Source organism: Macaca thibetana, chromosome 9 (genome assembly GCF_024542745.1).
Source record: "Macaca thibetana thibetana isolate TM-01 chromosome 9, ASM2454274v1, whole genome shotgun sequence".
Taxonomy (NCBI): Eukaryota; Metazoa; Chordata; class Mammalia; order Primates; family Cercopithecidae; genus Macaca; species Macaca thibetana.
Genome location: NC_065586.1, coordinates 20,890,229 through 20,912,522, shown reverse-complemented (window position 1 = coordinate 20,912,522; position 22,294 = coordinate 20,890,229). Strand labels below are relative to the sequence as shown.

The 22,294-nt window shown below is 40.8% G+C and overlaps 2 protein-coding genes and 1 pseudogene across 5 annotated transcripts in view; 1 reads left to right on the top strand and 2 right to left on the bottom strand.

Annotated features, from left to right (window-relative positions):
* The window catches only part of LOC126962727 (60S ribosomal protein L12-like), a 990,727-nt gene that overhangs the window by 116,293 nt on the left and 852,140 nt on the right, over positions 1-22,294 (bottom strand). The gene's annotated exons all lie outside the window — the stretch shown is intronic.
* The window catches only part of NEBL (nebulette), a 378,265-nt gene that overhangs the window by 125,983 nt on the left and 229,988 nt on the right, over positions 1-22,294 (top strand). The gene's annotated exons all lie outside the window — the stretch shown is intronic.
* LOC126962715 (eukaryotic translation initiation factor 4B-like) lies at positions 12,873-15,602 on the bottom strand (annotated as a pseudogene).

The window sequence follows — 22,294 nt, the reverse complement described above, 5'->3', positions numbered from 1 at the left end:
ACTGATAAAGCAGGACACAGTAAAGAAGCCAGACAAAACCCACCAAAACCAAGATGGCAATGAAAGTGACCTCTGGTCATCCTCACTGCTCATTATATGCTAATTACATTGCATTAGAATGCTAAAAGGCACTCCTACCAGCACCATTACAGTTTACAAATGCCATGGCAACGTCAGGAAGTTACTCTATATGGTCTCTAGTGGGGAGGAACCCTGAATTCTGGAAATTGCTCACCCCTTCCCTGGAAAACTGATACATAATCTCCCTCTTGTTTAGCATATAATCAAGAAGTAACTATAAGTATACTCAGTCGAGCAGCCCACGCTGCTGCTCTGCCTATGCAGTAGCTATTTTTTATTCCTTTATTTTCTTAATAAACTTGCTTTCACTAAAAAAAAAAAAAAAAAAAAAAAAAAAAAAAAGAGTAGAGGGAATGCCTTATGGCTATGTATCTAACTATCCTTCTAGTGATTTTAAATCTCAAATGCATTTAAGAATGGGCTGAAGGTTAGTATAACCTTCTTTCTGTTATTGCTTGTTTTCAGTAAAAGCAATTTCTCTCTCAGGTTAAAACTCTCCTTTTTCTTCTTGGCTTTTTTCCATGTCGTCTGCATCTTCCCGTGGTTGTTAGTGGTGATGATGACATTGTCTTTGCTCAGTCTTGACAGTGCTATCGCAGTATTGAAGCTGCAGTGGCTTTACATCTGTCGCTCTAGGATGAAGCTGGAACAGAAAACGAAATACCACATGTTCTTCTTTATAAGTGGGAGCTAAACATTGAATACACATGGACACAAGGAAGGGAACAACAGACTTCAGGGCCTACTTGAGGGTGGAGGGTGGGAGGAGAGGGAGGATTGAAAAACTAACTATCAAGCATTATGCTGATTACCTGGGTAACAAAATTATCTGTATACCAAACCCCCATGACATGCAGTTTACCCATGTAACAAATCTGCACATGAGCCTTTGAACCTAAAATAAAAGTTGGAAAGTGTATTAGTTCATTGCATTGCTATAAGGAACTACCTGAGACTGGGTAATTAATAAAGGAAAGGGACTTAATTGGCTCATGGTTCCACATGCTGTATGGGTAGCATGGCTGGGGAGGCTTCAGGAAACTGACAATCACAGTGGAAAGTGAAGAGGAGGCAGGCATGTGTTACATAGCTGGAGCAAGAGGAATAGGGCTAAGGGGAAGGTGCTACACACTTGGAAACAACCAGGTCTCATGAGAACTCACTCACTCTCACGAGAACAGCAAGGGAGAAATCCCCCATGATCGAGTTACCTCTAAACAGGCCCGTCCTCCAACACTGGGGATTACAATTTGACATGAGATTTGGGTGGGGACACAAATCCAAACCATAAAGAAAAAAAAAAGAAATGTGATTTCTAAGGTTGGTAGTGGGGTCTGGTGGGAGGTATTTGGGTCATGGGGGCAGATCCCTCATGAGTGGCATAGTGTCCTCCCCATGGTAATGAGTGAGTTCTCGCTGTTAGTTCATATGAGAACTGGTTGTTTAAAGGAGCCTGGCACCTCCTTCTCTCCTCTATTGCTCCTTCTCTTACCATGTGACACACCTGCTCCCCCTTCACCTTCTGCCATGACTGGAAGCTTACTGAGGCCTCACTGGAAACAGATGCTGGTGCCATGCCCCCTGTGCAGTTTGCAGAACCGTGAGCCAAATAAACCTACTCTTCCTTCCTTCCTTCCTTCCTTCCTTCCTTCCTTCCTTCCTTCCTTCCTTCCTTCCTTCCTTCCTTCCTTCCTTCCTTCCTTCTTTCCCTCCCTCCTTCCTTTCCCTCCCTCCCTCCCTCCCGCTTGCTTGCTTGCTTGCTTGCTTGCTTTCTTCTTGGATAGAGTGTTACTGTGTCATCAGGCTGGTGGGCAGTGGTGCTGTCTTGGCTCACTGCAACCTCTGCCTCCCAGTTTCAAGTGATTATCCTGCCTTGGCCTCCCAAGTAGCTGGGATTACAGGCATGTGCCACCATGCCCAGCTAATTTTTGTATTTTTAGTAGAGACGGGGTTTCACCATGTTGGCCAGGATGGTCTCAATCTTCTGACCTTGTGATCCACCTGCCTTGGCCTCCCAAAGTACTGAGATTGCAGGTGTGGGCCACCACACCCAGCCGAACCCTCTTTCTTTAGAGATTACCCAGTTTCAGGTATTCTTATAGCAACACAAACAGACTAACAGTTGATACTTCAAAAATATTATCTGGCTGCATAATCCTATGCTGTTAAACCTCTGCCAGTCAAAAGGATCATCCCACATGACATGGTCTACTGCATCCTCCCATTCTTTATGGTTAGTTGTTTTCCTGCTTGCTTCTGTGAGGTCTATATTTTTCAAACTGTGGATTGGTTCCATTTACTGGGTCAGGACATTGATTTGTGTGAAGACCAACATTAAGAAAAAAGGAATATACTAGAATAAAATAGAAAAAGTTAAAGGGCATCACACAAAATTAGTCTGGGTATTATTCCGAAGCTTGCATTTTCATATGCATCTGTGCGTGTACTGAGCTGTGAGGTGAGATGCATCTCTTACTGTGGGCTCTAATCAAAGTTTTAGAAACACCATTTTAAGTCATGTTCAGTGGTCACTGAATTTTTTTATATAATTTAGTTCTCTCTTGAATTTTCTTGTCGTCATAGGAAATGTCTTATATCAATTTTTACAGCTATAACCATCTGATCTTCGACAAACCCGACAAAAACAAACAAAGGGGAAAGGATTCCCTATTTAATAAATGGTGCTGGGAAAACTGGCTAGCTCTATGCAGAAACAGAAACTGGACCTCTCCCTTACACCTTATACAAAAATTAACTCAGGATGGATTAAAGACTTAAATGTAAAACCCAAAACCATAAAAACCCTAGAAGAAAACCTAGGCAATACCATTCCGGGCATCATAGGCATGGGCAAAGACTTCATGACTAAAACACCGAAAGCAATGGCAACAAAAGCCAAAATTGACAAATGAGATCTAATCAAACTAAAGAGCTTCTGCTCAGCCAAGGAAACTATCATCAGAATGAACAGGCAACCTACAGAATGGGAGAAAATTTATGCAAGTTACCCATCTGACCAAGGTCTAATATCCAGAATCTACAAGGGACTTAAACAAATTTACAAGAAAAAAACAACCCCATCAAAAAGTGGGCAAAGGATACGAACAGACACTTCTTAAAGGAGACATTTGTGAGGCCAACAAACATATGAAGCAAAGCTCATCATCGCTGGTCATTAGAGAAATGCAAATCAAAACTACGATGAGATACCATCTCACGCCAGTTAGAATGGTGATCATTGAAAAGTGTAGAAACAACAGATGCTGGCGAGAATGTGGAGAAATAGGAACGTTTTACACTGTCGGTGGGAGTGTAAATTAGCTCAACCATTGTGGAAGGCATTGTGGTGATTCCTCAAGGATCTAGAACCAGAAATACCATTTGACCCAGCAATCCCATTACTGGTTATATACCTAAAGAATTATAAATCATTCTACTATAAAGACACATGCACACGTATGTTTAGTGCAGCACCATTTACAATAGCAAAGACTTGGAACCAACCCAAATGCCCATCAACGATAGACTGGATAAAGAAAATGTGGCACATATACATCATGGAATACTATGCAGACATAAAAAAGAATGAGTTCATGTCCTTTGCAGGGTCATGGATGAAGCTGGAAGCCATCATTCTCAGCAAACTAACACAGGAAAAGAAAACCAAACACTGCATGTTCTCACTCATAAGCGGGAGTTGAACAATGAGAATGAGAAAACACATGGACACATGGATACCTGCCTGTTGGGGGGTGGAGGTAAAGGGGAGGGAGAGCCTTAGGATAAATACCTAATGAATGTGGGACTTAAAACCTAGATAATAGGTTGATGGGTGCAGCAAACCACCATGGCACATGTATACCTATGTAACAAACCTGCATGTTCTGCACATCTATCCCAGAACTTAAAGTAAAATAAAAAATGTATATAGGGGGAGTGCATGGGTTATAACCTTGAGTTGCTACTTGATTGAAAATGTCATGCTTTTCCCCTCATAGTTAGTAATTTTGCCCTCAAAACCTCAAAGGCATAGTTTTGCTGATAAGAAGATGTGATATCATAACTTTATAGGCAAACTTTTCTCTCTCTCTCTCTAGAAGGTTTCTAAGATTCTACTTTCAATTCTGAAATCTCCCTAGGGTATGTCCGATGAAGTTATTTTTGCTCGTTCTGCTGGGCACTTAGTTTGTTCTTCAGAGGTGAATATGCAAGTGGTTCTTATTCCCTTTCTTGTTTCTGAACCTTGTATTAAATGAAGTTGTCTACAGTTTCCTTAGCTTTCCTCTCAGTTTGTCTATTTATCTTTCTGCTCTTCATTAGGGGAGTGTTTTTTGATCTCCAATTTATCTTGAAGATCACTAGTTTGATTGTTCATTCCATTATTCTCTCTCTCTATTGGCTATTTGATTTCAACAATCGCATATTTTTTAAAAATTCACTTTTTAAATTTTATGTAGAGTAAAATTTATTCTTTTTAGAATATGATTCGATGAGTTTTGACAAACCCATATGGTTGATTAACCACTGCCACAATCAAGGTATGGAACATTTCATCACTCCCAAAAATTCTTTCCTGTGGCCCCTTTGTGGTGAACCTGCCCTGACTGTCACCCCTGGCCCACATGAACCACTAATTTCGACAAGTATATTTTATTTTTTAAATTTTTCAGTGGCTCCTTGGTATTTCTGTTTCCCATTTTATTCTTTGCAATTTGTTCTTACTTTATTGATCTAACTTGATTGGGTTGTAATATTCAGAATTGTGTGATGTCACATCCTCTTGAATGGTTTTCAGGGTTCTCATGCATGAATTATCTGTTTCTTCCAGGGCTAGCCATGTTCTCTTGTGCTCGCTCTCTCCCTCTCCCCACCTCCTCCACCCCCACCCTCATTTTCATCTTCATTCTTTTCTTTCTTGCTGGTTGGGTTTTCTTAAATGACTGGATGGTTGCTGGCGGTTTGTTTATTTTTTAGGAGCAAAGAGGAGGCTGAATAGCACAGGTAGCCAGAACGGGTTTCCATTGCAATGGGGAAGGCCTGATTCCTGAGCAGGTCTTAGTCTTGACTGGGAATGCTGACTGTGGGCTTCTACAAGTGCTGTGTGTGGCCAGGGGTGTCAACAGACCAGCTTCTGTAAAGTGCACAGGTGGGAACAGCTAGGGTGGAGAACCTCTCAAGTTTCTTGGAATAAACAAAACAAAACAAACAAAAGCAAGGAGGGCTGTACTCAGGGGTCAAGAACTTTAGAATATTCTACCCTTGAGTAGTGCTGCTTCCCCTATCTGCTGTCTGATGTGGGGATCCACAAGTCACCTCCGGCCTATCTTCCTCATCTCTGGCCCCAAGACAGGGTATGTCCATGCTCAGGTGGATGGCTCACTCTCTTCAGAGACAAGCTTAGGTCTGTACCTGGGGTAGATGCCTCTTCTGCTGGAGGAACATGCTTTGCTTATATGGAGTAAAAGGAGGGTGCAAAGGACCTGAGTAGCCAGCTGATCTGAATGCACTTTTTGAATAGCCTGGCCATTGTGGGCCTGGTGACATTTCCAGAGCCCCTATCTGTCTGATATTATTGGCTGTTTTGTTTTTCTATCAATCTGCTCCTATTCATTGACTATCAACTAAGGGGTCTTTCTTCTTTCTACAGTCAATGGTTATATTCTTTATTTTTTAAAGTTTTAAATTTGAGACAGAGCCTTGCTGTGATGCCCAGGCTGGAGTGCAGTGGTGCAGTTATGGCTCACTGCAGGCTCGACCTCCCAGGATCGAATGATCCTCCCACCTCAGCCTCCCGAGTAGCTGGGACCACAGGTGTACACCGCCACACCTGCCTAATTTGAGAATTTTTTGTAGAAAAGAGGTCTTGCTATGTTGCCCAGGCTGGTCTCTGGGCTCAAGCAATCCTCCTGCCTCGGCCTCCCAAAGTGCTGTGATTTTAGGCATGAGCCACTGTGCCTGTCCTTTTATTCTTTTTCTTTTTTCTTTTGAGACTCCAGCTGTGTCCCCCAGGCTGGAGTGCAGTGATGTGATCTTGGCTCACTGCACCTGCTGCCTCCTGGGTTCAAGTGATTCTCCTGCCTCAGCGTTCTGAGTAGCTGGGATTACAGGTGTGCGCCACCATGCCCAGCTGATTTTTGTATTTGTGGTAGAGATGGGATTTCACCACGTTGGCCAGGCTTGTCTTGAGCTCTTGACGTCAAGTGATCTGCTCGCCTCAGCCTCCCAAAGTGCTGGGATTACAGGCCTGAGCCACTGTGCCCAGCCCTTTTATTCTTTTAAACAACTCTCTTTCTCCCTCTCTTTGTATGTATGTACATGTTATATATGTATATATGTACATTTAAAAATATTTCAGTTGGGCTTTGGGTGGGAGGTTTGCCATTTGAGTTAGAAGAAAATGTGTATGATTTTGAAGGTAATAAGGATATTTATTTTAAAATATGGTGTCTAGTTCAGACCATCTACAAAATTCTTCTTTTCTTCCTATGCCATTAACCTTTGATGGAAGAGGTTTAAAGCTGGACATCTTTCTCCTGATCCAAGGCATTGAATACAGCAGAAGTAGAATGACCTATTGAGTTTTAGTTTAATTATATAATCGATGACCAGGAATAAGTGTATTTAAAGAAGAGCTGATATATTTTGTGGTTAGATTCTGCCTTGAAGTACCTAGGAAGAGAATGTGATTTGCTTATTGAGTTACTTGGAAGAGGTGAGGAGAATAGTCGAGGACACAGCAGTTGACAATGTTGTACACAATGCTTAGTTCATTTTCTTTAACACATACTGTTGTAAAATATACTAATTTTGGGAGGTAGGGGAAAGGAGAGCATCAGAATAAATAGCTTGGGTTCTGGGCATGGTGGCTTATGCCTGTAATCCCAGCACTTTGGGAGGCCAAAGCGGGCAGATCACTTGAGGCCAGGAGTTCGAAAACAGCCTGGCCAACATGGTGAAACTCAGTTTCTACTAAAAATACAAAAATTACCCAGGCATGGTGGCAGGTGCCTATAATACAGCTACTCAGGAGACTGAGGCATGAGAATCACTTGGGCCTGGCAGGGGGAGGTTACAGCGAGTTGAGATTGCACCACTGCATTCCAGCCTGGGCAACAGAGCTAGACTCCAGCCTGGGCAATGGAGTGAGACTCTGTCTCAAAAATAAATAAATAAATAAGAAAGAATAAATAGCTAGCACATGCTGAGCTTAATACCTAGGCGATGGGTTGACAGGTGCAGCAAACCACCGTGGCAGATGTTTATCTGTGTAACAAACCTGCACATCTATCCTGGAACTTAAAAATTAAAAAAAAGATGCTAATATTGGTATAATTTTTCCCTCCCTCAGTCTGTCTATCCTGAAAAGCCATCCTTAAGCGAATTTAATATATAAAATTTGGAACTTAATAAATTGAAGTGCGTTAGACAGTTTCCTCCTCTCACCAAGGATAGTTCTTTAATTCCATAGTGGAGACCAATGGTTACCTAGATGTTAGTCTGTTGAAATTGCTTTCGTAGCCATACAAGTTAGGAAATAACTGATCTGCAAATTGTCGAATAAGTAGAGTCTATGGATTGCAAGGAGACTTATCCTGTGCTCCAGGATGTCTGACAACAGGTGCCTGCATTTCTGTGCTGAGAAGAATGTTGGATCTTTTCTGGACTCTGCTGAGAGTGGTGTGATTAGTAATGTCTGCCCTGATTACAGGAGGTAGCACATAAGCTAGGCATAGACCATTCTGCCAGTGGTAGTGGTTGTTCTTGTTATTTTTATTGTTAATTATTAGTTTTCCACAATTTATTTAGCTTATTTATTATTTTAGGCCATACATTTATCTATAAGACCATAATATTTTAATGGAAAATGCCCAGCTGAATGTAATATGATATTCTAGTTTTGTTTAGGGTTTTTTTTTTTTTTTTTTTTTTTGAGACAGGGTCTTGCTCTGTTGCCTAGGTTGAAGTGCAGTGGCATAATCACAGCTTACTGCAGCCTCAACTTCCCAGGCTCAAGCGATCCTTCCACCTCAGCTCCCCTAGTAGCTGAGACTACAGGTAGGTGCCATCACACTCAGCTAATTTTTGTGTTTTTTTGTAGAGTTAAGGTTTCACCATGTTGCTCAGGTTGGCCTCAAAGTCCCTGACTCAATCAATCCACCCGCCTTGGCCTCCCAAAATGCTGGGAGTACTACCGTGAGCCACTGTGCCTAGCCTGGTCTTTTTAAAATAAATATTTTATTTTTTATTTGAAGATGTAGTTTCATATAAGAGCCAAGCGAGATATTGATATTTTATCATACAATTTTCTTTTCTTTTCTTTCTTTTTTTTTTTTTTTAGGACGAAGTCTCGCTCTGCTGCCAGGCTGGAGTGCAGTGGCGCAATCTCAGCTCACTGCAACCTCTGCCTCCCTGGTTCAAGCAATTATCCTGCCTCAGCCTCCTGAGTAGCTGGACTGTAGGCGTGCACCGCCATGCCCGGCTAATTTTTGTATTTTTAGTAGAGACAGGACAATTTTCAATAAGAGCTTTGTGTTCTACATGGATGAGTTTTGAGAGTGATAGAGATTTAAGTTTTAATATTTGTGATATATTCTTATAAGTGGGAACTAAACATTTATACTTATGTCCATCTACACATGGTCTTTTCTTAAAAATGTAATTATTTTATGGTTTTCCCCCATCTTTAGCCTTTAAATAATTATTTTTGTTCATATTGCGTATTTGCTATAGGTATGATACTTATTTATTATCTTTAACAAAGGAATCGAACGTGATCCTTCTTGTGCTTCTAATGTTCTGTTTTCTTATAAACTTTGTTTTGATATTTTTCAGACTATAGTCATGTCTTAGATACTCAGGTCCCAAATCTGCATGTGTTCCTCTTGTTTGTAATCAGCAGTGCTGGTTGGTGTTCCTGGGCACAAATCACAGGGCTGCTCGATGTCACACATTTCCTTGTTTGTGTATTCCCGTGATCAATATCAGCAACAGCACAGGGAATAGATTCTCTTCCACCAGCTCATATTTTTCTTAAACAGCATGTAGGGGTGTGTGTGTGTGTGTGTGTGTGTGTGTATTAATTTCTTGCCTTTTACAGCATAATTCAAAATCTAGGTGACATGTTCCAATAGCCGATAAGCATTTCATAGTGGGGTAGGTCAGGTTTACCGTGTAATCCCTTTGATAATGCCTTCTTTTATAAATACATGAGAGAAGTTACAATTGAGTCCTGCTGAGGAAGTAGATCAATAGGTGGCAAGTTGTTTGACCCTTCGAGTCAGAAAGAGAATTTGGTAAATTGTTAGACAGGTTATTGACTGCCCTTTAGAGAGCCAGGGGTTTGGATTCTGTAACTCCTTTCAGCTGGGGCTTGTATTTCACGTATGAGAGGCCTACATTATCATAATCCATTTTTCGCTTTTATGTTATCTATCAGCAGCTCTCGTAAGTCAGCTTTCTGAAGGGCATTCCCCATTTACGTGCTCTAATTCACTGTCTTTTAAAAAAATTATAAAATTGATGTTTTGCAACCAGAGGCATTATATGTGAGTTGTTTATGGAGGTGCTGCTACACGGAAGAAGATTAGTGGTAGAATTAAGAACAAGATGATGGCTGTGGAAGGAAATTCATGAATAGACATCGCATCAATGCTACAGGAAGATAGGCTCAAGAAGCATGTTAGACCCCAAAATCCTGGAAGAATGTCAGGCTTATAGTCATTATAATTATGCCTTTGGCTGATGTTGAATAGTGTTAATGGTACACTACCAAATTTTTACTTAAGTGGCTCGATTAGGTAGAAAATGTCCAGATTGACCCCAATATGTAAAAAAGATATTATCTTAAAATGTCTCTACCTATTAAACGGTGATTGTTCTGGTACTGCTTAAATGGGAAATCTGTGGAAATATGTAGAATTGTTGCATTTATGTTATCATGAGACTTAAAACATTTAATGGGATAATTTCTTCATTTATACAATGTTACACACCTGAAATAATAACCCAATTCGGATTATTTTTGTAAATTATTAATAGCTTATACCATTTCCTAGGACATTTTATTCATTTGAGTTTTTAAAAAATTCTTTTTTATTCAAGGGAAAAAATGTTTCGTTTTTCTTGTTATCTCATATAATAGGCTGTTTTGCTTTACAGTTCTGAAACTAACAGACAGAATCTTTTATGTGCAATGAATGTGAGTTTTAAAATCTTCTTATAGGGAATAAAATATGAAGACTAGTGAAGTGAGTATGTGTGTACTCTGTCCTGGAAGAAGTGAGTGAAGGAGGCCAGGGCTTGGCTTTTGGGGGTTCAGGCCTTCTGCAACTTGGGCTTCCAGTAGGAAAGAAAGAACATTGTAGGAGAGAAACTGCCCAGGTAGCAGAGGCATCTGCAAAAGCCAGTGCCCAACTCCGTTCTGTTCTTGCTGCGGCAGCTTGGAGCTGGCTTCAGTTCAGATTTTCTAGGCATTGGAGGAGGTCTTCCTTAAACAAATCTGTTAACATTTTTGTTTTGGGGAGAACACAGCGCCACATAGATGTAAATTCACCAGTTTATATTTCTGCCTGAAGCTGCTGCATCTCGCTGCTCCCCTGGGCCTCCCATCCCAGCAGGAGTAGGCGCGGTCTTGGTCCATCCAATCTTCATCGCTATGCCTGGTTTCTATCCTGTGGTCCTCTGGCTGTTTGTTCCTGTTGTTCCCTCTGCTGGGGAAACCTCTTTGTTTGAGTGTGGGGCTCCTTGGGCTTCTGCAGCTCCGGGCTTTCTCTTCCTGGGGTAGTTGTGGTGGCAGCTTTCTCATGGTGAGCAGGTGATGGCTGATCCCCGTAGGGTTTATCATCATCCTCTCTCTCTCTCTACTTCTGTCTCTCTGCCTCCACCCTACTGACATGCTGTTTCCTTTTCTCACTACTTCTGGGCTTAAATGCAGACATCCTCAGTGAAGCTAACTCAGATGGGACAGATGTCCATGAAGAGAGCCAGTGTCACAACAGAGAGAATCGTTCTTTCTTTCTACTACTCTGTTCTCATTCCATATGGTGCACGTGGGCATCATGCTTTTTTCCCACATGGGATCTGTTGGAGGCAGGGTGATGGTCATCAGTGCACACCGCTGTGTCCTAATGGTAATTTGTAGCCAGGCCTGCTCTGATCTTTCAGATGCCATTTTTGATTGGTGAGTGCCATGATGTACAGGTGTTAAGTGGTTTGAATACCACCCCTGCATGGAGACATGACTAACATCATTGTCACAAATTCCATATTTCGCATATTGGATATCTTTACTCTGTTTGTATTTTGTTGCATCACCCAGCAAAAATTGGGAGAGGGTGTTGAAATTTCTCATTATGTTGGTGGAACGCCAATTTTCCCATCTTACCAATTTTGCATTCTATGTATTTATATGTATATGTACGTATTTAAAAATTTTTTTGAGGCTAATATTAGGTACATTTACACTTAGAATAATACTTTTTTGGTGAATTGAACCATTGAACCTTAATCACTACATAGTGTCTCTATTTTTAACACTTTTATTTTATTTTTGTTTTTATTTTTTGATTTTTTTTGAACTGTAAAGATCAGATTTATTTGGAGAAAACAAAAAACCCACAACCCAAAGGATGGGATTTTATATCTCAAGACATCTCCCAGGTAATAAGTCTACAGATTATAAATCATTTTCATAGGAGATATTTTTGTACAAATTTTACATGTATTCATGAGTGGGACATTAATCAATCCCCGTTTCCATTTTAACAGGGGGGCAAGGTAGGGCAGAGGGAAAAACAGTTTTGGATACAACCATTTGGAAGGAGAGTAGACATGAAGAGGCAAACCCTAGCTTTTCATTATCTACAATCAATTTTTTTTCTTTTAAAAAAAACCCTTTCAATGTTCAGTATTTCTTTAAAAGCCCACTTAGCTACTAGCCAATCCACACCAATTATTTAAATTTACTTGGTACACACCTTTGTCCGTGGCTAAATTATGTTCATTATGCCCACTGCTGCAGCACGCATAAACCAACACCCCTACATGGCTGAACAGGGCCTGATCTAGGATTGGTGGGAGAAGGGCTTGCAAATCAAGACCAAGATCGAGGTGTCATTTCTCTGCTAATACTGTCTATGAGGCAGATCCCTACAAAAATGCATATAAAAGCAGGCAAGTTTAGCTACTGTGTTGCAAGAGAAACCAGGACCTTTTTAAATAATTCTCTTCATTACCATTTATTCTCTCAAGGGAAGCTTAAAATAAAAATAAAAATAAAAAAACAACACATTGGTCTGGCCACCTCATAAATCCAACAAGCATTGGTGTGGCATTTCAGTGGAGAAGGAAACTTGGGGGGAAAAACACACCAAGGTTGTAAGAAAGGCTCCCAATTTAACTGTCCCAGTCCCTATTTATCTACCTTTATTCACCACCAAGACCATCCATTATTCTAGAGCACTCTGATCTACAAAAGGGGTCAAAGCATCAGGAGCAGGCAAGGAGTGAGAACCAAAAGACATCAAGAAACTGATTTGCTTGAGAAAAGCAGCGATTCTTCCTTTCACAGCTCTCCATGGCTGAGAGAGAAAATGCCCAGGAGGTCATCTATGTGACCTAGAGACTGCTTTTTGGGAGCTTAAGAGTAGCATGAAGAACTTAAGATGACAACAAGAGTCTAAATTTTTAAAGTTTCAAGGTTTCAACAGAATGTGGATATATTTGAACTTTCAAAAAAGACAGTGTTTAGAAAGGGTAAAACCAGGACACACAAAACATTGGGAGTTACCACGACCCCCAAGTGCTTCCGGCTCCGGGAAATAACCATTCATGTGTTTGCTGGAGGTCACAATTTTCCCCTATTGCCTGGTGCAAAATGACTCATCAGCTCCCCAAAGCTTCTTTTCAAACCATGATTTTCCCATTTATTTTAGTCCAATGCAGTCCTATTCTTTATGGCTTGTAGACTCACTCCCAACTACCCCCCTGGGGGGTAAAAAGAAAATGAAGGAATTCCCCCTAGGCTGGCCCCCAAAACTCAGAATTAAATAAGAGGAGGGGCTGGCAGCCTCCTGAAGATTAAAACAGCTTGAGGCTAAATCTACCTTTCCAAGAGTGGAAAATTTATTCAGATAATGTTAGAGAAATCACATATGCCACAATAGGATGAAAACGGAAAGGCAGAAATCTCACATTTTTCCTTATACCTTCCTCCCCTACTGCCCAACCAGATTCCAGATGCTATATCACTGTCATTACCATTTCTGCTAAATGGAGACCCCTAGGCACTAATCACACTGGCAACTGTATGGTGACACCACGCACAACAACTTTTCCACTAAAAAGCTGTAGTCTCTTTCTCTCTGGCTATGCTGGTGATTCTCCAGTTAACTTCAACACTTTAAAAGCTGCAGAAGCATGCGAAAGAATTTCATTTTTTTCTTTAAAGGCAAGAAAGGTCTCCAGGAGATGATGAGTTTTACTTTGTCTTGTCTGCATAGAGGTTTGATTTGCTCTCAAATGTTCCAGGGTGGAGAGAAAATAGGAGAAAGCACAGGATGTCAAGGTTTATTCGGTGTAATCTTCTCCCTTGTTTTCATCTTCACCATCAACGGAGAGAGCAGAGTACCTGCTTGCAGGACTGAATTCGGAAGCTGGGTTTTCCTCAGGTTTCTTTGGCTCAGGTGCAGATCTGGAGTCTTGATCCTTTTTGCCATCTTTCCTATCTGACTCCTTCCCGTGGTCTTTGTTCCCTGGGTCTCCTGGACCACAGCTAGAGTTCCCAGTGTGGTCTTTTGGGACATTCATCCCACCTACTTTATTTCATCTTTCCTTGCTGGTCTTTCCTCAGACGGTTGAGCTGGAGTTACTTTTCCCCCACCACTTGTAGGGTATTAGTGCTCTGTGTCTGAGCTCTGAGATGGGGCAGGAGGGTTAGAACCTCACTTCACCCAAGCATTCTCCTTTGGTGGAGGGGCTGGCATTACCTTTAGGGGCTGATCAGGTTTGGGAGATTTAGAAGTTGGAGAGTGACAATCTTTCTTCTTATTGAGTGTTTCATTTTCTAGAGATTTCTCACTCTCTCTTCTTCCTGCATCCTGGTCTGACTGACTACTGCCGGGTGTGGCGGAGGTCCCAGTCTGCGATGACTCACTTCCTGTCCTCGACTGTTCTGGTTCCTGAGTTTCTTCACCTCGCCAGCTTGAGTGTCTCTCTCCCGAGGCCGTCGTTCTAGTTTTGGCTCATTCAACTGACGCTGCAACTTCTCTTGTTCCTTCTGTAGCTGTTCTTCCACTTCTCTTTCTCTAGCAGCTGTATCAACGGGCTTTGCCCCTCCAAAGACAGAAGCAGCTCGACTGGAGTGTGAGGTACTAGCAGAAGAATCATCTCCCTTAGGAGTATTATGAGGCTTTAGATTCAGTTTGGGTCTTTGGGTGGGGACCGTCTATCATCACACCTATAATCATCCCTAGAGTAATTATCTCTGGAGCTGCACGACCCATCATCCCGTCTGTTGTATCGGTCTTCATAGCGGTCCCTGCTTCCTCTGTAGTCATCGTCCCTGCGGTACCCACTGCCAAATGCCCTCTGCCACTGCCTATCTAGCAATCATAGCCTCTAGCATAGTCTCTGCTGCCTCGGTCATCATAGCGATCCCTACCGCCATATCGATCCATATCCTGGCATGGGCCATCCGGATACTCATCCCAATACCCATTGCCATACCGGTCTGAATCAACGATCTCGAAACTTGTCTCCAAAGCTATCATCACCCCTTCTAGGCGGGTGGTCATCAAAGCTGTCTGTGGCAGAATGAGCCCTCCAGTCTGTATCTGTTTTGTCAGAATCCCGATTTCTATCACGGCCAAAAGAATGATCGTCCCTGTCTTTATCCTGTGCTTGATCAGCAACGTCCACTCCAATTCTCCTGTTACCTAGAGACTCTTCACTGAGACTCAGGGCACTGACCAGGGAATCCAGGTCCTCAAATTCAACACCACCAAAACCTTTCAACTTCTCTGGATTGCTGGGTTCACATGGTAAACGCACTGCCCTGATACTTAATCCTCTAAAGAATTCCTTAATTGACTCTTCTGTCACATCATAGGGTAGGTTCTGTAGAAAAGCAGTGTAGGGGGGCGATTTGGGAAGAAGGCTGCAGTCGATATTGGGTTCCCGAGCAGCCCGTGGAGCAGTGGGAAGGATTGAACGGTCAATTGCAGGCGCCCTGTACACATTGTTATCATTACTGTGCCAAGTTGTTGAAACACCTCCTTCCAGGTCATCTGTTTCATCAGCCCAGCTGACGGGTTTGAAAACAAAGGTGCTTCCTCCACCAGTCCCCCCATCCTCAGCCAGAAAGTCTGTTAGGGAGATAGTTTTTCCCTTCTTATTCTTCTTCTTTGCTGAGGCTGCCATGTTGGGAGCAGGAAAGCAACACTTTCATTTTAAAAGGCATTTTGTCTCATATTAGTGTAGCTATTTTATAGTGGAATTAAAAAATATGGCAATGTCAATCTTTTAGCTGGCAAGTGTTGCCTATTTACATTTTTATGATTATTAAATTGTTTCTTCCAACTGTTAAATTTCCATTTGTCCTGTTTATTCTATGCTTTTTCTCTCTGTTTTCATTCTTTTTTTTGAAAAAAATTATATTGAGTTAGATTTTTGGTTCTTCTAAAAAATTTGATATTTTACCTTTCGTAGGATTTGAATTTATGTAATCTTATTTCCATTATTTGTGATACTTAAAATGTTATTGCATGTGTTTAAACAAAATCTAAAATTCAATAATATTCTAACCTTTCTCATGAAGAATAGAAAGATCTTAGAATACTTTAATTCTCATACGCCCTCTCAACTTATTGTCTAGTATTTTAGCTTTGTCTTTAAAAAAAAATCCTACATAGGAGACATTGTTATTATTCCACACAATGTGTGTGTGTGTGTGTGCCTGTGCATGCCAGTGTGCACATTTACATTTTATTTGCTTGCCACTCTCCTTTTTTGCATTTTAGCTTTTCCTTCTGGAATTATTTTGTTTCTTCCTGACAGTGTATCCTTTATAATAAGTAGCTTCATAGAAGACCTGATGGTGGTAATCTCTCTCAGAGTCTGCTTATTTTTAAATGTTTTATTTCTCATTCTTCTTTTTTTTTTTTTTTTTGAGATGTTTGAGATGGAGTCTCGCTCTGTCGCTGAGGCTGAAGTGCGGTGGCACAATCTCAGCTTACTGTCACCTCTGCCTTCTGGGTTCAAGCAATTCTCCTGCCTCAACCTCCTGAGTAGCTGGGATTATAGGAGTGTGCTACCATGCCCAGCTAATTTTGAATTTTTAGTAGAGACAGGGTTTTACCACATTGGCCTGGTCTCGAACTCCTGACCTCAGGTGATGTGATCCACCTGCCTTGGCCTCCCAAATTGCTGGGATTACAGGTGTGAACCACTGCACTCGGCCTATTTCTCATTCTTTAAAGATAATTTTGGATGACATAAAACAATCATTGTTGCTACAAAATGGAGTGGTCCAGACTTAGGAGGAATAATTAAAATTACATTTAAATCTTCTATCATCTTCCTGCATCCCTAACAGTTAGTTATGGTCTTGGTCCTCGGGCAAAATGACTTCCTTGGTTAAAATCAGAGTGTGAAACATGGTGCCAAGCAAAGAGATTGGTCTGTCTCCTAACTCAGAGAGGAGGAGCTAAAAAGCAGTTTCATAATGTGAGGGTTAGAACTTTTGCTTTTTAAATGGTCTTAAAAAATATGGCCAGGTATGGAGGCTCATGCCTGTAATCCTAGCACTTTGGAAGGCTGAAGTGGTTGGATTGCTTGAGCCCAGGAGTTCCAGATCCAGCCTGGGCAACATGGTGAAACCCCATCTCAACAAAAAATACAAAAATTAGCCGGGCATGGTGGCAGTTGCCTCTGGTCCCAACTACTCGGAAGGCTGAGGTGGGAGGATCACCTGAGTCCGCGAGGTCAAGGCTGTGGTGATGTGTGATCCTGCCACTGCACTTCAGCCTAGGTGACAGAGTGAGACTCTATTTGAAATTTTTTTTTAACTATAAAGTTGTATATTTTTAAAAAAAATAGATAATATGTTAAATGTGTTAGTATACCTCTTCCTTTACGAATGAAAGCTTGTTACGCACAAAGGGGCCTGTGCTGGGGGTCCCCAAGAACATCCTCAGGTTTGATGATTCTCTGGGAGATTTCACAAGACTCAGCATACAGTCCCGCTTATTCATGTGGCCATGATTTGTTATGGTGAAAAGATGCAGAGCAAAATCAGCAAAGGTAAAATGCATGGGGACAGGTCAGGAGGAAACGAGACGCTTGTTCCAGCAGAGCCACACGGGATGCGCTTAACTCCTCCAGCAATGAATTGTGACAAACTACGTCAAACACTGCCAACCAGCGAAGCTCCTTAGAGACTTAGTGCCCAGGGGTGTGGAGAGGGGGAGTGGGTTATCACCAAATTCCAGACACCCACAAAGAAAGCAGGTGTTTAGCTGTTTGTACAAACAGCTTCAGCACAGTGAACCACTCTTGGTGGATAATGATGGTAGAAAACCCTCCCCAAACTCAAGTTCCCAGAAACCAGAGAAGGGCCATCCTTGTAAGCACGCCTTTCAAACGCTAGCATGCAGCCCCGCCGTGTTAACTCATTTTCACGTAAAGCCCATAAGGAAATCATCATATAGCAACAAATTCTTTTGACATCTGAATTCTGCTGTCAGATCCTCTTGTTTGAGTGTAAATGCGACAGTGGTCAGGTAAATGGAAAGCCAGAGAAGGTGGACTTAAGTGCTCAGGAGGGAGAAGATGGAGATGGATATAATTGACTTAGAATATGGCAAAAGATTAAGAGGGCGTCGTGGCTGTTTGATTTCACCAGGAGACAGGAATGAAAACAAAGTTTAGAGATTTGTTAGAGCTAGCAGTCTTAAAATGAGTGGTTGCCTATAATGTTAGAGATTTATATCTATTAAACAAGGTTTATTGACTTCAGCACTGTTGACATTTGGGACAGGATGAGTCTGTCAGGGAGGGGGCTGTACACTGTACTGTAGGATAGCCGCATTCCTGGCCTCTGTCCGCGAGATGTCAGTAGTATTTTCCCCTCCCTACTCACTCCCAAATGTGACAACCAGAAATGTCTACAGATGTTGCCTATTGCCAAATGTCCTCTGAGGACAGTATGAAAACATGGGATTTACAGAAAATAAATCCATGAAGATCTTAGCTTTATATGTCTGAGTTGTTCACTAATATTTCACATTTACAGTAGTTTTCCATTTATAAAACTTTTTTCATCTGATTCCAGCAGCAACTTCATGAGAACCAGGAATATTTTATTCCCTCTATATAGATGAAGGTCGTGAAGCACAGAGGTTAAATTACTTTGCAGGAGAGCAAAGAGAAAGTAGCAGTAGTTAGTAGCCGTAGTATTAATAGTAATAGTAATAATAATATTATAATTAATGGTAGACATTTTCTTGAGTGCCTACTATGAGCCACAAATGGTTTCAAATGACTTACACGTGTGAATTTTGCAGCAAGCCTGAATTGTGCTATTGTTATGTTTATCTTATAGATGAGAAAGTTGAGGCCAGAGAGTAAGAAGCCTAACCCAAAGGCACACAGATGGAAGGTAGACTAGCCAAGTACAAATCCAGGCACTTTGACTCCTGCGCTCCTATAAGCACTGGATTCTGGATAAAAAGAGAGTGTTTCTGGGTTCTTGCTCTCCCCAGTCATGTTCTTTCTCATTCCCATCTCCATGGAGGTTGCCATTTGCTTATGTTGCTTCCTGCATTTTGACAAGCTCTGGTCTAGTGATTTGCATATAACTTTTCCTGTATTTTTAACAACTGAATCTCACAGAGAAAAAAAATTTGAAGTCATCTTTCTGTGACCTAACTTTGCTATTTCAGATGCAGTCTTCTATTATTATCTTGATTCTCTCTCTCTTTATTTTTAATACAGCATTTTATGGAAATCTGGATTTGTTGCAACTGTCAGCTCAGTCTTGATACACACACTTCAGCCAATTCTTGCATAGCTCATCTAAGAGACTTCTGTTTATGATGCTAAACATTTCAGCATGTTCCCCACATCTCTCAACCAGCTCTGAATGCGTTACATGTCATATTTCCACAATTATGTTTTGTTTTCCAGGAAACTTATGAAATGTGTCAATTCATCCATTCCTCCCTTTGTTTGTTTGTGTTTTTTTTTTTTTTTTACTTGCTTCCTGTTTCTCTTTGAACATCCATTTCTCATGCCCTGTGTCTTCTTCCTACATTCTTACTCTTAATATGAAGGAGGAAAAAAGTGTTATTTTTCCTCTAGGCCTGGTGGAGAAATCTTCTGTTTTCCTTAAGAATTCTGTTCAAGACAATTTTTTAGGAAGACCTTTCACAACCTTTTAAATGCGGTGTTTGAAAAGGGCTTTAGAACTGTTTGTATGGTGCCACCGATTCGTGTTAGATGCTTGACTTCTCTCTTCTATAATCACACGAGGACCACCAGCCCCTCAGTTTATTTCTGTATCTGGTTTTCTTTTCTTTTTCTTTTTTGCTGGAGAGGTGGAGTTGTGGGTGAGTGGAAGTCGAGATTGTGACTTCAGAGTAGAGTGTTGTTGGATTAGGTTAGATGGACATTACTACATGGACATGATGTTGAGAAATCCAGTGTTTGATGGGATTTTCAGATGTGTTGAGTTTGAAATTAATTAGGTTCCTACAGATACTGTACTTTTTATTTTCAATATAAGGCAGTATGAGTTGCCATCTCTGTAATTACACTTATTTCTTCTGAGTCTTATAGTCTCAACTCATGAGGCCTTCCCACTCTCTCTCAACAGTTAAGCCTTCTTTTTTTTTTTGAAGATCTTATTCTCTTGAATTTTGCTAGTTCTGAATATAATGTGAATCCCCCAATCCTCTTTAATTCATTTTAGTACTCATGACCCCTGGTAGTTTCAGGTATAAATTCCTTCTTTCCCTCAGCATTTATTAATTTGGTTACTAATACTAATTTGAACTTTTTCTCTCCTACATCAAAATTTTGTATACCTTCTTCCTGTTATGCACTTTAGAGAAAGTTATACTACATATTGATTAACCCACTATTAAAAAAATCATTAAATCTTAGGATTTAAAAAGATAATTGGAAAAGGTGCAAAGCATTGTCATCTGTTTCTAGTCCTAGATATCAATGTACATTTGCATAGTCTGTTAGTAAGTTTGCACTTTGATCATGAGGTTAGCAGGATATTTTTCTAAAAGACAGCAAAAGCTTTTCAATTTTTTTTTTCCCCAGAGTATTTTTTCCAGATAGAACTTTGTTTGATGCTCATACCAAACATATCAAAGTAGTGTTTTATTTATACGCATATATTTTATAAGTTCAAATCTATCACCCTTTCATGTTGCAAAGTCAAATGGTGAGAACAATTTGATTATTTTCCTGAAATGATGCTTCAAACTTAGTGGTATGGGCAGCAAGTGAAGTTCATTACTATCCAAATAGAATTCATTTTTGTCTTGCATGGAGGAAATTTGTGCACACATAGTGAAGAGGTACAAATTGCACACTCCTCCAACAGTTCACTTTTCAATCTCAGGATGCTCTTAAATTAAACAATTAAGCAGAATTTTATTATTTATTTATTTATTTTTGAGATAGAGTCTCACTCTGTCTCCCAGTCTGGAGTGCAGTGGCACAATCTCAGCTCACTGAAACCTCCGCCTCCTGGGTTCCAGCGATTCTCCCGCCTCAGCCTCCCAAGTAGCTGGGATTACAGGTGCGTGCCACCATGCCTGGCTATTTTTTTTGTATTTTTAGTAGAGATGGGGTTTCACCATGTTGGCCAGGCTGGTCTCGAACTCCTGACCTCAAATGATCCACCTGCCTCGTCCTCCCAAAGTGCTGGCATTACAGGAGTGAGCCACTGTGCCCAACACAGAATTTTAAATTAAATGTAAATGGCAGAAGAAGGTTGTTCCCCAAAGCATGCCCCCAAACTGAGTGAAACTGTAAGTTAGTATGAAGGGGATCTTCCAATGGGCTAAAGTTTCTGTAACACATTTGAGAGTGGATTCTAATTACAGTTTAAAAATGGTTAAAATCCATATGTAAAATTTTCAAATTAAACATCATAGATACCTGAAAATCTCAGTGGCAACTTTATCCCACAGAATACATTTTGTAAAACAAAACACAAGAAAACATGCTCAGTTGTTACTATAGCTTTAAAATACAGCCATACGTAGTTGCTACATTTTAAAGTTCAGTAAAGTTCAACTTTCCAAGCTGGAACTTGCAAATATTACATAACACATCAGAGTTGTCTGCCCAACTTCCTCTGTCTATTGTCTGGAACATAGTTCAGAAGTAGCACTTGGAAGAGTGTGGCCAACATTGTGTCTGACTTCAGCATAAGGAGAAAAAAGACCTTACCTGCCAGAACTTACTTGCTTGAATCAATAACTCTAGTATTTACCAACATTTTAAACAAACTTGACTATCTAGAGAAGACGAGGCAGAACTGAGTGCTGTGTGTGAGAAATTATCTCCTGACAGGCCAGCGGTTATACAAGTACAATCATCTTGTATGATTTAGGTTATTTACCTTTATAAACTTCAAAAGCATGACTTCTTTATATCATGGTCTGATAATATCTATTAAGATGACCCTATATTATCAGGAAAAAATATAACTAGGTTTGTTTATACTCTAAGAAGGCAGGAAAATCATGTAAAGGGTTTTGAAGGATGTTAATTAAAATAGTTAAAATGAGTCCAGCAGTTATGGGGTTAACTCCAACTACCTGGAACACTGGCTTATATGGGACATTGAATTCCTGAAGAATGCTGGAAAAATGAGACTTGCATGTACATTTTCCTACCATGAATCTGACTCCATGGGAGTTACAATATTTAATCTTTATTTCAGAAGTGCTAGCGTGCTTTGGGTAGGTTTTATCTGCACTGACAAATGATTACTGCATCAGCCTTCTCATGGGACGGCTGGGACAGGGATGCTGAAAAGAACCTTTTACGAGGAGAGTTGAGTTTGAAACAGTGAGGACAGTGAGGACGTTTGAGAAGCCACAGGAAGAGACACATGTGGATACCAGAAAGGAGAGGGGCTAGAGAGGGAGCAGAGGGAACGAGAGGATGTTCTTTGAGGAGCAGCTCTGAG